The following is a 15,617-nucleotide window of genomic DNA, read 5'->3' as shown; positions in this document are numbered from 1 at the left end:
TGGAAAATATTTTGAATTACTTTCTTTGACTGACTGTTCTTGAATTTCTCAGGATCACCATTGATAACATTTAGAATGATTTCTGGAACACAGCACTAGGCTTAAAATAGTTTGAAGGCTTCTGGGGCAACTCCCTGATATGAGAAGTGATTTGTTACCTGTGTTAAGGAAGAATCGGATGTCATGTTATACAAGGTTAATGAGCAACAACTGTTTTGTAGCTTGAGTGTAGCCCGTACCTCATACCCTAGTTTCTCCTTTCTCCAGAGAGAGCCACAGTGTTGTAGGTAAAATAGAAGTTATTAAATACAGATTTTTTTTTTAGGTCTTAGATCTGCCCAATCCATCTTTGTCTCCTTTGTCCTTGTGAGGCACCTCCTGCCATTTGAAGTTATCTGAGTCTCTGCGAAGGGCCAAGTTGTTTCTGCGGTGTCAAGGAGACCAGAAAATAGAACCTAGACAGCAAAACAAACCCTTTGTGGGAGTGGGTGTATGCTTGAATGTGGAAAATCTGAAACCACAAAGATTTCCTGCTCCTTCCTGGAGCTGACTTCTGCTGGGTTTTGTGAGGAGACTGTTGGATGGCTGATGCATTTCTCCTCTCTCTAGTCTAACATTTAAGCAGCCATTATATAACCACCAGTCATGAAATAACAATGGTTCTATGCCAGTATTTCACAAAGTATGGTCTGTGGGCCTGAGGCATCAGAAGCACTTATGTAAAAATTACTGGGTCTGGGTCCTGGGAATCTACATTTTTAAAATTTAGTATTCATCCCAGGTGATCTCATATTCCCTGATGGATGAGAATATACTATCCTTGGGGGCAATGTACATTTATTTGTTATTATTTGTATACTTTGGAAGACTATATAGCAGCAGGATCAAATAATGTTTAAAAATATTATCCTTGCTTGTGGCTGTGTAAAACAATTTAAGCTGGCTCCTGACTTTAAGGGTATTATCTCACAGCCATTTTTTGTTTCATGATTGGTTATGTTAGTAGGGAATGACAGAGATCACTAGCTATTTACTTATAATTCATGCTCTGCTTTTCATAGTGTAGAGTTGTTCATGTGAAGTGGCTGCACAGCCATGTACCACATGGCCACTGGCATCCAGGAATGGCCTGTGACTAGTTCTCCCAGTAGAATGAAACTGAAGTGATGTGTGTCCATTTCTTTTCCCCTTTGCCTGGGTGCAGAGGCCCAAGTGAAGGATAAATGAAACCTGGGTCTTTGAATTACCATATATCTACAGTACCTGTTTTGAGCTTTCACTCGGGTTAGAAGTAAGTCTTCATGGAGCTGAGCCATGGAGATTTCAAGGTATTAACAGCTTTTGTTACCCAGATAACTCAGGGGGCTTGGGCTATTACTTAGAGGTTCTAGATGGGAACCATATCCTTTTCCAGCTCAAATTTTAAAATGCATATGGTTTACATAAATCTGGTTCTCTTTTGAGAAGTAGGAATCATCTTTTAGAGGAAGGAGCACCATTCCCAGAATTAGGGAAGTGGGTTCAAGTCCCAGTTCTGCCACTTACTGGCTGTGCAGTTTTAGACAAATCACTCAATTGCTCTGAGCCTCAGCTTTTTCTGTTATTTAGTAAGGATACTAATACTGTATGGATTGCTTTTGATGGTATGTTTGTGAAGGTCAATTTAGGGGAATGCTTGTGAAAACACTTTGTAATTTATAACGTTCTAATATACAAATGCAAGAGATGACTTGTTTCTTTTTTTATAGAGTTAGTGCTAAATGCTATTTCTGGCTTTAATTCTTTCATCAGCTTCCTAAGTCTCAGCTTTTTCCTCTAGAAAATGGGGATTTTCTTGGATTACTGTGGTGATAAAATAAGACAGTATATGTGATGGTGAAGATCCCAAGACCCAACATATTTCAGGAACTCAGAGGAATGCTAATTTTCTTCCCTGAACTGCTGTGTGCTCAAGGGAGGCAATTTAGGGAGAGTCCATGTAGGCTGAGGATAAATATGAATGGTGTTCTCCTTTGCTTATATTTTACTCACCTCTGTTGATTGGTGGGGTGATTTTCACTGTATCATCCATCCTGTCTTTCCCAGAGCTTGATCATGACCACACATCAGCGGGAAAGATGACCACAGAGGAGCTAAGGGCTTGTTTGTGATATTGTGGGCTTCCATTTCTTCTCCTACAAAGATGGAAACTCGAATCAGTGTGAGTGTGATGGAGCACTTACTGGAGGCTCTAGCCAGTCGGTTCCCTGACATTCAGGCACCTGGCATTCTGGAATGCTTTGTCAAGAGTAGTCATTTCCCTTGGAACACTGTCTTTTTCTCTCTGTTTTATCTTCACTTGGCTTATTCTTTGCCCCAGAGTCCTCTTTACTTGGACTGTTCTCAAGCTAATTTACTTACTACAAATTTAAGACATGGAAATCTGGTTTTGCAACACATTTTTAACAAAGGGAATGATACTTTCTTCCGTTTATTTGTATACTGTGCTACCCTTTTCAAAGTGCTTTTACTGGAGTTACTTTGTTTGCTCATTATAGGTTTCATAGTCTACCAGCAGCCACTCTTCCTTTTGCTTATCCAAGGTGCATTTATTGGGCAGGTAAAGCTGCTGGGAGGATGAGGTAGAGCGGGTAGGGAACTGAGAGCTAATATTTATTAATTATGCATTTCTGCCAAGCTACTTTTAATGGAGGTTAGTTAATTTAATTCTCTCAATTTTTCTGAGGTATCTCTAGTGCCTAGCCAATACTTATGGGTGTTTAAAGGCTTAGCAACTGTAAAGTTCAACAGAGTTTTAAAAACTTGTTCAAAGTCAAAAAGCTATTTGGTGATGGAAATGGGATTTAAATCCAGGTCTCTTTGTTTCCAAAGCCCTTGCTCTTTTCCTGATGTTACTATCTCTAGCAAATGGATCCAGGGACATAAATAATTGCTCTCCAATTAACCTACACATTCAGTTATTTGGGAGCAAAGACACCAACATTTGAGTAGTAAGACAAGGAAAACTTCCTTTTTTCTCTCTCCTTTCCTCCCTTTCTTTCTTCCACAACATTTTTTGAGTGTCTACTATGTAGCTTCCAGTGTTCCAGGCTCTGAGATTCTACATCCCCATCTTGCAGCTTATGCTCTAATGGGCGAGACAGATAGATAGATAAGTAATTTAATGTGAAGTATTGATAACTGCTAAGGTCAATTTAGGGGAATGCATTGAAGCAGAGGATGACAGTGACGTGTGGTCAGGAAGACCTCCCTGAGTAGGTGACATTTGAGCGGAAACCTGAATGAAAAAAAGGTCTGCCACTGGCGGGGGTTGTGGTGTGGACAGCAGGTGAGAGCTGGCTTAGTGTTTTGTGAGTTCAGAGTATACCTTGGTTGGAGTAAGCACAAGGAGGGTGATGAAGTGAGGCTGGAAAGTTCAGAAAAAGCTTGTGAATACTTTAGATTTTATTATGAATGAGGTTGGAAGCCATTCAAGAATTTTGAGCAAAGAAGTGATAGGATTTGACTTACCATTTAAAAAGACTAACTGTGGATATTGTGTGTGGGAAGATTACAAGGGGCAAAAGCCTAAGCTGGGACCCCAATTCAGAGTCAATGGTAGTTGTCTACATATGATGATCATGAATGGTATCGAAAAGGAGTACTTCAACAACATTGCATTCTTTCAGTTCTTATCTTTGGATTTTTTATTTTGATTCCTTATAAATCTTTAAATTTATTAAATTCATACTGTGTTCAAGAGATGGATAAAAATTCCATTTTGTCTTTATCTCTTTCTTTAAGCCTTTTCCTACAATCTATATTTTTTCTTTTTCTTTTTTTTTTTTACCTAAACCAAATTACACATTGTTCCACTTATCTAAACAGTAGGAGAAAGGAAGCAATTGCTTTGGTTTTCTGATAGCACAAACCTAGCTGCAGATCTGAAACAGAATGTACTGGCGTTAGAGTGATAGCAGGCCAGTCTACCGACAGCACCCTTTCTCAGTGACAGCTAGCTGGTGCTGGGAATGGTCAGCACAAAGGCCTGAGTTTGTAATCAACTTGAAACTTGGACTCTTTCTATTTGGATAGCACTTGCTCTCCTCCAGCTGAAGTGGGTGATTGGATTGGGACTATTATCTATCAAATGCCATGAAGAGCTATTAATATAGGTGGAATAATTGAAGAAACAGACTTGTTGGAAAATGTAACTACTTTACACATCATTGTAAATTGTTTTTCAGGCTATACTGGTCTCCCTTCAGCCATGAAAACATTCAGATGTTAAAAAAAAAAAAAAAAGATGCTTCTTGAATACTTAACCATAAAAGTGAATGAGATTGCTTTAGACTGCTTTGTTAACACTGGAACCATCCACACGTGGAAATTATTACCTACCCTGTGTTTGCTTGAATGTTGGTAGATATTGTCGTGCCAGCTCTGCTGTCTGTTAGTGTAATGTGTACTTCTGTGCAAACAAGTGAACAGCCCAATATCGTTTTTCAGGAACATTCTTTCATTAAAGCATGAGTCTTTTCTAAATACCATTACTACTATTTTACATTTCTCTCTAATTTACAAAGGGGTTTTGAAGCTGGATTGCATTCATGTGTAATGATTCTCACATTGCTCTGAGGGGTGAGTTGTGGGAGTGATAGAGCATCTGAAAGCTGGGTCTTAGGTACATCTGGGAAGAGTTTTAAGCAGGTCAGCTGCCTTCGTTACAGCTATTTCTCCATATGAATGGCACTTTGTATAAAAGTCTATCTGTCCAAATTCTTCTTGCTATTCAAGGTCAAGCTCAAATCTCAACTACTTTAAGCAGTTATACTTGAGTAATTTAGTACATATAATTACTCTCCCTTCTCAGTGAAGAGGTATGAGAATAGATATTTTCTTAGCAACTGCTGTGATGGATTGTCACATCTCATCTACTGTTTACACAGCTACTCAGTCAGGTAGGCACTTCTGGGAAATTAGCTGAAGTATGTGTGCTCACACAGCTGGGAGATGGAAGAGTCGGGATGTGAATTCAGGTCTGTCTGACACCAAGACTCTACCTGTGACTTCATAGAACTTTCAATGTGGACAGATCATGATACATATACTTTAACATTTCTTTTTATACTGTTTATTTGTATTTGTAGTTGCTTCATATATGGGTTTTCTATTTCTAGCAATGTTTTAATGTCCTTGAAGACAGTTCGGAGAAATACAAAGAAGATGACATGTCCCCTGCCTTATTGTAGCTTAATATAGAGTATAGACCTGAAGAGAAAGATATCTCCAAATCCATTATAAGAGGTCTGATGGTGGCTGGGTGTAGTGGCTCATGCCTATAATCCTAGCAATTTAGGAGGCAGAGGTAGGAGGATCACTTATGCCTAGGAGTTCAAGAACAGCCTGGATAACATAGTGAGACCTTGTTTCTACAACATATTTTAAAAGATAAAACAATTAGTCCAACATAGTGGTGGTGTGTGCCTGTAGTCCCAACTACTCAGGAGGCTGAGATGGGAGGATCACTTGAGCCCAGAAGTTTGAGATTACAGTGAGCTATGATGGCGCCACTGCACTCCAGCCTGGATGACAAAGGTCTGATAGAAGGAAGTCTATGGGGATACCGAAGCAACACAAAGGAGGAGATGGTCTCTTCTACCTGTGGAGACTGGAGTAAGTGTGTGGGAGCAGAAGAGAAAATACTCCAGGCAACAAGAAGGCACTGGAGGTATGAAACAGCCAGGTGTGGTGCATAGAGGCAAAACAACTAAGACTGGTTGGATCATGCATTAAAATGGCAGGGCTGGGGGTTAAAGAGAAGAGTCTAGAGAGAGAGAGGTGGCAAGAAGGCAGGACATGGGTTTCTTTAGTGCTTACTGAGTTGAATTTTATACATTTCTATGCCATCAAATGCTTTTTATCAGGGAAGCAATATAATCCAAAACAAAGAATTTTGATTAAGGCTGTATATGGCGGGGATATTATTTGGAAGATGTTTGGGTAGCAGACAGGTGGGCAGTTGAGAGACTCTTGCAGTTGTCCTGGCAAAAGATGATGAAGGCCTGGATCAGATGAGGAGCAGTGGGAATGGAAAGTAGTCCGTACAGTCAAACTCAGCGTATTGTTCTACTGTCAACTACCCTGAATACTTCTTGTGGGCAGAAGTCATTTCATATTTTCAGTTAAAGTCACAGCTCAATTCCAAGCACATGAATACCCCTTTTAAATTCCCCCTTTTTAGTGCATTTACTAAAAAAATTCTGCAAAGAATCTGAGTGGGCATGACTTCAAAGCACACAAATGTTTTTCCATTTGAACTGCTCTATGGTAGGAAGTGAAATTTAGCCCTGTTTCCTGCAATATCCCCATGTGGGCAGAATTACTATCGTCATTATTTGGTATTGGAAGCAATGATTCACAGATGAAAATAACCTTGGAATTAGAAAGAAAAATCAGAAGGAAAATCAGAAGTATTACCAAAATAACTTTTTCTTCTAGCAGGACTCTGGCTATTTATGTTTTCTTATAAGTAAAACTGAAATATAGTAGCAAGTGTTAAAGCAATTTAAGTGTTTCGAGCTCTTAACCAAGTGTCCTTGAAGCCTATAATGTTTGTAATAGGTAGTTCCATTGCTGTAAATCTGTGTTGACAGGTGTAAGTTTATACTAATAAATTGATAACACAAGTAAGAAAAACAAACCCCAGCTCCAAAAACATTGCATTAGCTATAGAACTAATAATATCAAGAAAAAAACAGATCAAATGCTTTCTGACCATTTTCTCTCTTGATTAGACTGAATTGTGTATAGATTAAATTATAACACTTGGTATTTTCCTCACCTGTGTTTTTCACTTGTGGAATTTATTCATCACATCTCTCTATGATTTGTATATCTAGAGATAGGTTTTAAAGGTGAACTAAAGAATTAAACAAATATACAGGTATGGCAAGGCTTCACATTCTGTCACTGCACTGTGACACTTTAAACTTCCACAAGCTATTTATCACTCAGTTTCCAGTTTCTAGGTTTCCTCTTAAGATGTGATAGCTCGGTAAGTGAATATTTTCTTGTTTTATGTCCTCCATACTAGATATCTTGAATCTTGAAAGAAAGGATTATATCTTGTTCATCTTTGATCAGTTTCTATTAATAGTAGAATGTTTTGGCATCTAATAGGGTCATTTAATGAATACTGGTTGAATAAGGACAGATGTCTACTCTTTTGGAAAAGGGAATAGTTGTCTTTGAGGTGAGGTTGGGTGAAAAATGTAGGTATTAGTAAACTGAATTGACAGAAATCATTGAGAAAGTGGGAAAATGCCTGATATGATGTATGACATATTGAGTTTTATGTTTACTGAGTTAGGCAAAAACACCATTAAACAAAACCATTTTGGCATGGATCTTAAGGTTTTTTGACTTCTTAAGTTCTGGATGAGGAATAATTTTTTCTAAAAAATATTATCACTTAAAAATTCAGATTTATAAGAACAACTGCTTATACTTCTTTCCTAAAAATAGAAACCCTACAAAACCTTAATTATATGTATAGATAGCTAAACTCTGATGGCTCACATGCATACCTCACGGGTTATGTTGTTATCTCTATGTCTGGAAGGTGAAGGTGAAACAGCTAGGACACCAGTCATCCCCTCCATCAACTGGACTACACTATCTTTTCAGACTGACTGGACTACAGTCTCCATCCTCTCCTCCTGCTCCACATGCTATTTGCCTGTGCCAGTTTCTTACTGCTACAGTAACAAATGATCACAAACACTCTGGCTTAAAACAGCACCCACAGTTCTGTATGTCAGAAGTCTTTGTAGGTTTAATAGGGTTCTCTGCTCAGGGTCTCCCACGGGCCAAATCAAGGTTTCCGTCAGGCTGGATTCTTTCTGGAGGTTCTGGGAATGAATCAGTTTCCAAGCCCAATCAGATTGTTGGCAGAATCCTTTGTTTTTTGTTTTTTGTTTTTGTTTTTGTTTTTTGCAGTGCGGGACTGAGATTCCCATTTCCTTACTGGCTGTCAGCTAGGGTCCACTGTCTGCTACAAGGGCCCCTTGAGTCCCTTCTTATGTGGCCCCCTCCATCTTTCATCCAGCAGTGTTACACTGAATTCTTCTTCTGCTCTGACTCTTTCTGAATTTCCCTTTGCTTTCCTCCCTGTCATAAGCCAGAAAACGGTGTCTGGTTTTTAGGGCTTGTGTGATTATATTGTGCCTACCAAGATAAACCAATGTAATCTTCCCATCTTAAAGTCAACTGACGAGTAGCCTTCATTACGTCTGCAAAGTCCCTTTTGTAATGTAACAAAACATACTCATGTGTGTGATATCCTATAGTTACAGTTTCTGGGGGGTAGGGCAGGACATTTTTAAGAGGACTTCTTAGAAATCCTGTCTACTGCACCCCCTAAAAAACAAACAAACAAACAACAAGAAAAACTTTGCCAAATAGAGGCCAGTGAGTCTTCCGTAGAGGGTATCTATAGCTAACAGCCCATTAGCAAAATGCTGCCACTTTGCATAATGCCCCAATGAATTCCTCTTAGGTCTATGTTTCAGAGTAGTTCTTGGAATTGAGACATTCTATTATATTTTATTAATATCAAAATAAATTACCTAGCTAACAGTAAGAGGACTAAAACTTCGGGTACATTTTCTGTGAATATATGAACTTTTCCATGCACACAAGGTATCAGTTAATTTTATGGTCCCTCAGCTATGTTACTGGTGCTTGTAACATGATGTGCCATGTAAATCCCTTTGAAAATGTCATACCATGGCGTAGTATTGAATAAGAACATGAATGCAGATGACTGTCCAATCCCAGGCAGTAGAATTCGGTGGTGGAAATTACCACTTGTGGATAAAGCTTCCTTTTTTTTTTTGTCACAAGCCAGGACAGTTTTCAGGAACAATTCATATTTCATGAAGAACTGTCACTGAATATCCACCATCATCATCAGCTTCCAGGTGACAGTCAAGAGAAGTTGTTTGACTTTTAGTAACTAATTCAACAAGGAAATAAAAAAAAAATTTTGATCACATGAGAAGCACAGATTAAACACTTGAAATTATACTATCAATACTAAAGTTGCTATATAGAAAAAGATTTGAAAGTATGGCTTAAAAAGTGTGGCATTGTGATGGTATGATGGCCAAAACTGATGATGAAGAATCTTTGGACTTTTGAATTGGAAGGGCATTTATACTTAAACTGATTTTTTTTAATGTAAAAGGCATCTTCTAGATTTATTTTTGTTATGAGTGAGACAGAGCCAATTTATATATATAATATCCACATTACTCTTTATGAACTGTTTTCTGTTTATTTTCAAATAAGAGTTTTATTACTGATCAGACTGATCTTCATACTGAAGCATAAAAGGATTACTAATTGTCTAGTATTTATCAGTTTGTTTTCAATTTAATTGTGTATCCATTGCCCCAAAAGGTGTTGTTAAATTGGTGTGTCTTACAGTTGATGGGAATTGAGAAGTGAAATAAGAGAACACAGAGTCACACATTAAAAGTGCCTAAAGACAGATACAGAAAGTAATTTACACTATTTTATACATTCCCCCCACCATTATCTGTTTTTCAAGCTTGTTTGTTTTTAGGGTATGTACTTTCATGGAAGAAAACCATGCAATGGTTTGGAATGAGAAAGGAATTTTATAATAGTAAAGAAGGCATTATCCTGATTTATTAAAATTTAAAAATAAACTGTAAGTGGTGTAATATGGATGATTGAATACTGACCTGAGAAGCAATTTCCATATGTAACTTTTAATGACATTGATATTATGACCATTGGTGAAATACTGTATTCTGCATACGTTTTCTCTCTGCAATATTGGAGATGATGGAATCTTCTTTACATCTTCCCGCATGAGACTACTTGTAAGAACAAAGGTGGTTGGTGCTTATTTAATGCACCAAGCTCTTTTGTAGGGCACCTTTAAATCACTATTTTGATTTAATTCTGAATCAACTTTATTGTTGAACTGGGAAATCATATTTTAACATGAACTTGCAAATAGTCCAATGCTTCACTCCCAATTCATATTTCAGCATCCTTCACTGAGGCAGGAAGCAGAGTCAAGCTGTTGCCATGAAGCTTGTTTCAAGAGCTCAGAAATCCTCCAGGGATCCTTTACTACTGCTTTTCAAAGAGGCCTTTTTTTTTCTCTTCTGCTTTTCCTGCAAAGAGGGTTATATCCAGTACTCAAGGACATGGTAAGGCCAACAAGGACTGGAGGAATCTCCAGGACTATGATCTCCTGAATTGTGAAATATGACATTCTGATTGCTAGCTTGCCTTTCTTCCCACTCCACCAAATTGTAATACTTCTTTTCATGCTACAGTTTTGTAAAACTCTACTGTATAATAGAAATTGTCTATTCATTTTTTAAAGAACTACACTCCCAGATCAATTGAAATTTGTTTTGTTTTAAGTCTTCTGTGTAAAGGCTCATCAAATTCTCATTAAAGTAACATTTTTGGACTATATTATCTGTTCAAAGATCTTAATTGACATAAAAATTTCCTAATTAATGAGCACCAAAAAGTGTCTTAATCTGTCAGTAAAGTTGACTTCTACTTCAAATATATAATGTTTAAATTTTTTTTCCTCTGTAAGGTAGGAGCCAAGGATAAAATATTTTTTAAGAAGTTAAAAAAGCATGTATTGATGTTGCTACTACTAATTATAGATAGGGATGTAGGTCCAAAATTAGTACATGGATTTAATGTATTTTCAGTAAAGTCAGGAATAAAGTAACACCACATATTTCATTTTATTTGAGGTAGCCAAGAATAGCTATTTTCCTTTAGAAACTTCAACAAAAGGAAGCTTTTCAACTTCACAGCATTCTTAGGGAAATATAACTGTCTTGTTTCATAGAGGATGTGGAATAAGAGAAAATAAGCTATTTTTTTTTAAGGAGGCAAAAGGAGGCAGACTTTGTCAATTATATTTATGTTCAATCCAATAGATCATAAGATTTTTTTCTGAAAAGAATATTAATCTTATTCTACATGGATTATCAGGCTAAGGCTGAATATATGCTGTGGAAACAGAAATATGTGTGAAGGGATGTATGAAACCACAGAATAAATGGAATCCACTTTCTTGAAGTAGCTACAATTCTACCTGAGGGTAAGTAATTAAGTATTTTAAAATGCAAAAAAGTATATATTATGAGGTAGAAGCTAAATTTTCATTTTTAGGATAAAATGTTCAAATTCAAAGGGATTTTCAGCATGTGGGGAAGCAAGTCTGACGCAGGCGTTATGTGTTTTATTGTGCTCTGAAGCAAAAGGTTTTTCAGTGGTGAAGCTTAAGAAGGCCGATCTGCATGACAGGGAAATTTAGTGTTTGCACAAGAATTAACTAATATGTTTTTCTATTGTCTGAAAAGGAAAATAATGCTTGGCTTCAGGTCTTTGGAAGTACTGCACATTCGGGCTAAGAGTGAGATGACCATTTTCTCATTTTCAACTAATTATTTCAAGATACCAAAACAAAACAAATAAATGCCACTTGGGAGTACCTGCTATATACAAAATGAGCTGTATGTAGTGAAGTGGCCAGGAAAGGCAGAATTCACAGCCATAAGTAGGGCAGGCCCTGGCCACCCTTTAGGGGAGCAAGAAAGGTAAACCAGGTGGATGAAACATATCCTATAGCATATTGTAATTGGTAAGTGGATGCAAGTGGTTTCTTAGCAAGTTGGAGGCATCGGGCGGTCTAAAAGAGGTAAGAAGATTTTATTGATAGAGAGGTGGAGCAAACAATGAGGTGTCTGGGAGGAAGCATTTGAAGAGCTGCAAGGAGGTCTGATTTATGGTAGAAAAACTGAGTCCCCAGGAACTGGGGAAGTGACTGGCAAGAAGAGGACAGGGCTTCTAGTCTAGGGGAATCAAGGCATAGGACATATTGCTTACCTAGAGATTCAGTCAGGGTTATGGGATCAAGCCTGGGTATAGCTTTTGGAAGACTGCTTACTTGATTGGGTTGGTGTGAGACTAACAGCAAGTGTGATTTGATGCTGACCCTTCAGTACTGACCTGAGTAGCTTACAACAGTTACCCTGTCTAAGAAGGAGATTGATTCCAGAACCCAGCATAGAGAGGCAGATGGTGGTCTCATGGGTTCAGGTAAGGAGTAAGGAAAGTCACTGGCCCTTCTCCAAGTGCTGTGCAGGTGCAAAAGTTATTTAATTTTCTGCTTCTCTCTTGAATGAATATGCTACCTATTTGGTGGTATAACACGTAAACACATTCATATTAAATATCAATACATGCTTTAATGTTTTAATCAATGAATGTACTAAATAATTTAAATTTACAAGGGATTTTGGAAACAGATCCAGCTTTAAGCATGGCAGGAAATTGATATTTAGACAAGGAATGTTAGCACATTCTTAGGTCATACTCAGATTTAAGGTAAGACTACTCTATTTTTCAAACCAATCTAGAGGTATAAAACCAAGTCTAGTTAGAATGAGAATACTAAATTAAAAATAAGTTTGTCAGAATGGAATTCAGATATTCCATGTAGAACTGTGGGATGAAGTGCAATCAGCTGTAACTGGTTGGAATAAGGACCTGCCTTGTCCCAGGGAGAGTTAGAGAATCTGTTCCAACAAGGACAGAAGGTCCAGTTGGGAAGAGCTCTGGAAAACAAAACTCTCTGACAGCACAGTTTAAAGCTCTTCTGGCAGTAAGCATGTCCTTGCTTATGCTAGAGTCGAGCTTAGTGTGGGAATCAGGATCCAAACACAACTCACCTCCTTCCCTGCCCCATTCAGTTGCTGTTCTTGGGATGTAGCGTGCTGCCTGCTGCAGCTGAGTCTGTGTTTTGCTCATGCCTGGCAGCAGCTGCTTGGAACCTCGCCTCTGGAAGCTGATGATTTCAAGTGTCCAGACCTGTCATGATGCTGTCCAGGAGAGGGGTCAGGCTGTCATCGTCTATTAGGCAGCCCCCAGCTGACACATGCAAGGCCAGTTACTGAGTGCCTTTTGCTCTCAAGCTTTGGATTTGCATCTCTTGCTAGGAATTGGGATAAGACACATGTTCAGAATCCAAATTGAGGCATTCAGTTGCTCTCCTATGCACTTGGTTTAACCTGTTTATTCATTACCTTGTGGTTTGGGCAGAATTTGCAAAGATTTTACAATTTCATGAACTTGCATGGAACCATCACTTTCTTCAGAAGGACTTTTCCATGGGTCATAAAAACTGAGCAGCTGGGCACTGTCTCCTCATATTCGTTGACAAGGAATTTAAGTAAACTGGACGCAGCTAATCTTTCTTACTTGGGACCTAGTTTGAGTGTACTCCATTCTTCAGCAGAAGAATATCAGGCCTGCCTCTGAGTGCTCCTTTTGCCATAAATCATGTACATGACCATACCTTTACGAGAAACTAAGACAGATCCTGACGTTTACATCATGGAGTTATGGAGTTTTACCTAAATCACTTCTTGCTGTTACTCTGCTGTTGACTTTTTGTCACTGTTGTAATAACTAGGCTTCAATTTTGTGGAAAATTTTGACAAAATGATTTTTTTCTTCTGCTCTTCTGGGTGCTCCTATCTTTTTTTTTGTCCATACCCTCACTCTCCCAGAATGGGGGCGCAGTATGATTATGTAGTGAGTATTTATTTATAGATGTCACTTAACCACTTTGCCTTCTTCAGTAACTGCATCCCATGCCTTCCCCACTTGCAGGGATGGAACACATGACCCAGTTCTGTCATTCATGTTTACAAGCCCTTGTCATTGGTTTAAGGCTAAGCATGTGACACAAGCGGTTTCTATCAGAGTCAGAAGGAGAGCACTTTTGTAGGATCTACCAGGAAACCCATGCTTTAGTTTATGCAGGCTAAGATGGAAGAAGCTGCATGTTCTAGAGCTTCAGTAACCATTTCTGTGACATTGAAGGTGACTCTTAAAAAATGAAACCAATATATAGAGGAGAGTAGAGCCAAGTAGAGGAGGACAGATGGAGAACATTTGCTAACATCATTTGGGTCCTTTCAAGCAACCATGTCTTAAGCCAACTCTGAGGCAGTTCATTTTCTACTTTGCTTAAACAAATTTGCATTGAATTTTCTGTATCTTCAATTTTGAAAAAAGCTTCTGCCAGTGATTAGAGTCTTGGCTGAAAGTTTCAAAAAAAACGTGGCTGGGCTTAGCTACTTACTGACAGCCTGCCTAATACCACCTGTGGCCTGGTTCGCTGACCATCCCTACCCACTTTCATATTTTCTGTGCTGGGTTTGTCCCTATTGGACCATCCTGATATTTCATATTCAACCCTGATGCTCTTTCACAATCTGGATAAAATTCCAAGACATAGTAGCTATGTTGCCCCCCATGAGTATTTTAAAAAGTCTTAATAACTCAACCAATAAATTGTCTCTTTAATAACTCAAAGTGGGGAAGTTTCAAGGATTTTCACATAACTAACCCTGGGATCATAAATGTTTTAAGGTCAGTGGCTCATTAGTTTTTCCTTTTCTATTGTGGATGTTGTTATATCATTTTACTTTCTTTGATAGTGGCCTTTATGACATTTTACTTGGCTGGCAGGCAACAGAGTAACTGCTTTTAAATATAAGAGATGATGAAAGAGATTTCTGTAATAGATTTTACTATAATGGGATCAGAATGGCAGGGAGGGCAGAGAAGTTAGAGGCAAGGCAGCCACATTGTTCTCATTGCCTATAGGTAAGTATTTCATGGTTTTCTGAGAAACTAAAGATGACCTGAGAAGTAGGACTTAAAGAAAGCATATTGAGCTCAGTAAACTCTTAAGACTCTGGTGATAAGATGAGCAAAGACAGGCCTAAGCATATTCTCCAATAGACCATGGACTTTGTGAGAATGGGTGTTGGTTCTGGGAGTTGGGCTGAGGCTCAATCTATGTTCCAGACCCAAGGACAACTTTAAACCTTATAGGAATACTGAAAATGCCCTGTAGGGACAGTTTCCGTTCTACTTCATGTGTTAAAAGTGCCTCTTTTAATCCTAGTTAGACTCTTTTAATTGGAATGATCTTTCCTCAAACTCTTCCTCTGTAGTTTTTTTTTTTTTTTTTTTTTGATCCTGAGGGGATAAACAGTCGTCATGGGTTAAAACAAAACAAAACAAAACAAAACAAAACTCCTTACGGCAAATTGAGAAGCAACTGAAGTCTTCTTCATTCCCTCACCTCTTTCCTGATTGCTTCCACCTCTTTCTTTTGCCCTATACCAAGGTCTTCTCTGCTTTTTGATTCTGATCCATTATGTGAAACATTTAAGCCTCAGTGATAACAAAGTAGCTAGGAGAGAAGCTTGCAATATGAGGGGTAGAGGGGTCCCTGGGTAAGTGGGGTGGCAAGGGCTTGATATTCTTAACGGAGAAAGTCTTAACAGACAATATGAAATATAAAGAGTTTTGAGAAAAGGATGGTCATTATGATTTGAATAGAGAAAATGAGAAGAATGTTTTTGAATTTTTGCATTTTGGAACATTTGCATGTATATGCATATAATGGATATCTTTGGGATGAGTCCCAAGTCTAAACACAGAATTCGTTTATGTTTCATATATATCTTATACACAAAGCTTGA

General features: G+C 38.2%; 1 long non-coding RNA gene across 1 annotated transcript in view; it reads left to right on the top strand.

Moving 5' to 3' along the window:
- Window positions 1–15,098, top strand: part of LOC103885352 — a 39,550-nt gene extending 24,452 nt beyond the window's left edge. The window contains exon 4 of the long non-coding RNA XR_001903671.3: window positions 10,065–15,098. This is a non-coding gene — a long non-coding RNA (uncharacterized LOC103885352). The remainder of the gene's footprint in view (window positions 1–10,064) is intronic.
- The last annotated feature ends 519 nt before the right edge of the window (window positions 15,099–15,617 follow it).

Source organism: Papio anubis, chromosome 5 (genome assembly GCF_008728515.1).
Source record: "Papio anubis isolate 15944 chromosome 5, Panubis1.0, whole genome shotgun sequence".
NCBI classification, from domain to species: domain Eukaryota; kingdom Metazoa; phylum Chordata; class Mammalia; order Primates; family Cercopithecidae; genus Papio; species Papio anubis.
This window is presented reverse-complemented; position numbering and strand designations above follow the sequence as displayed.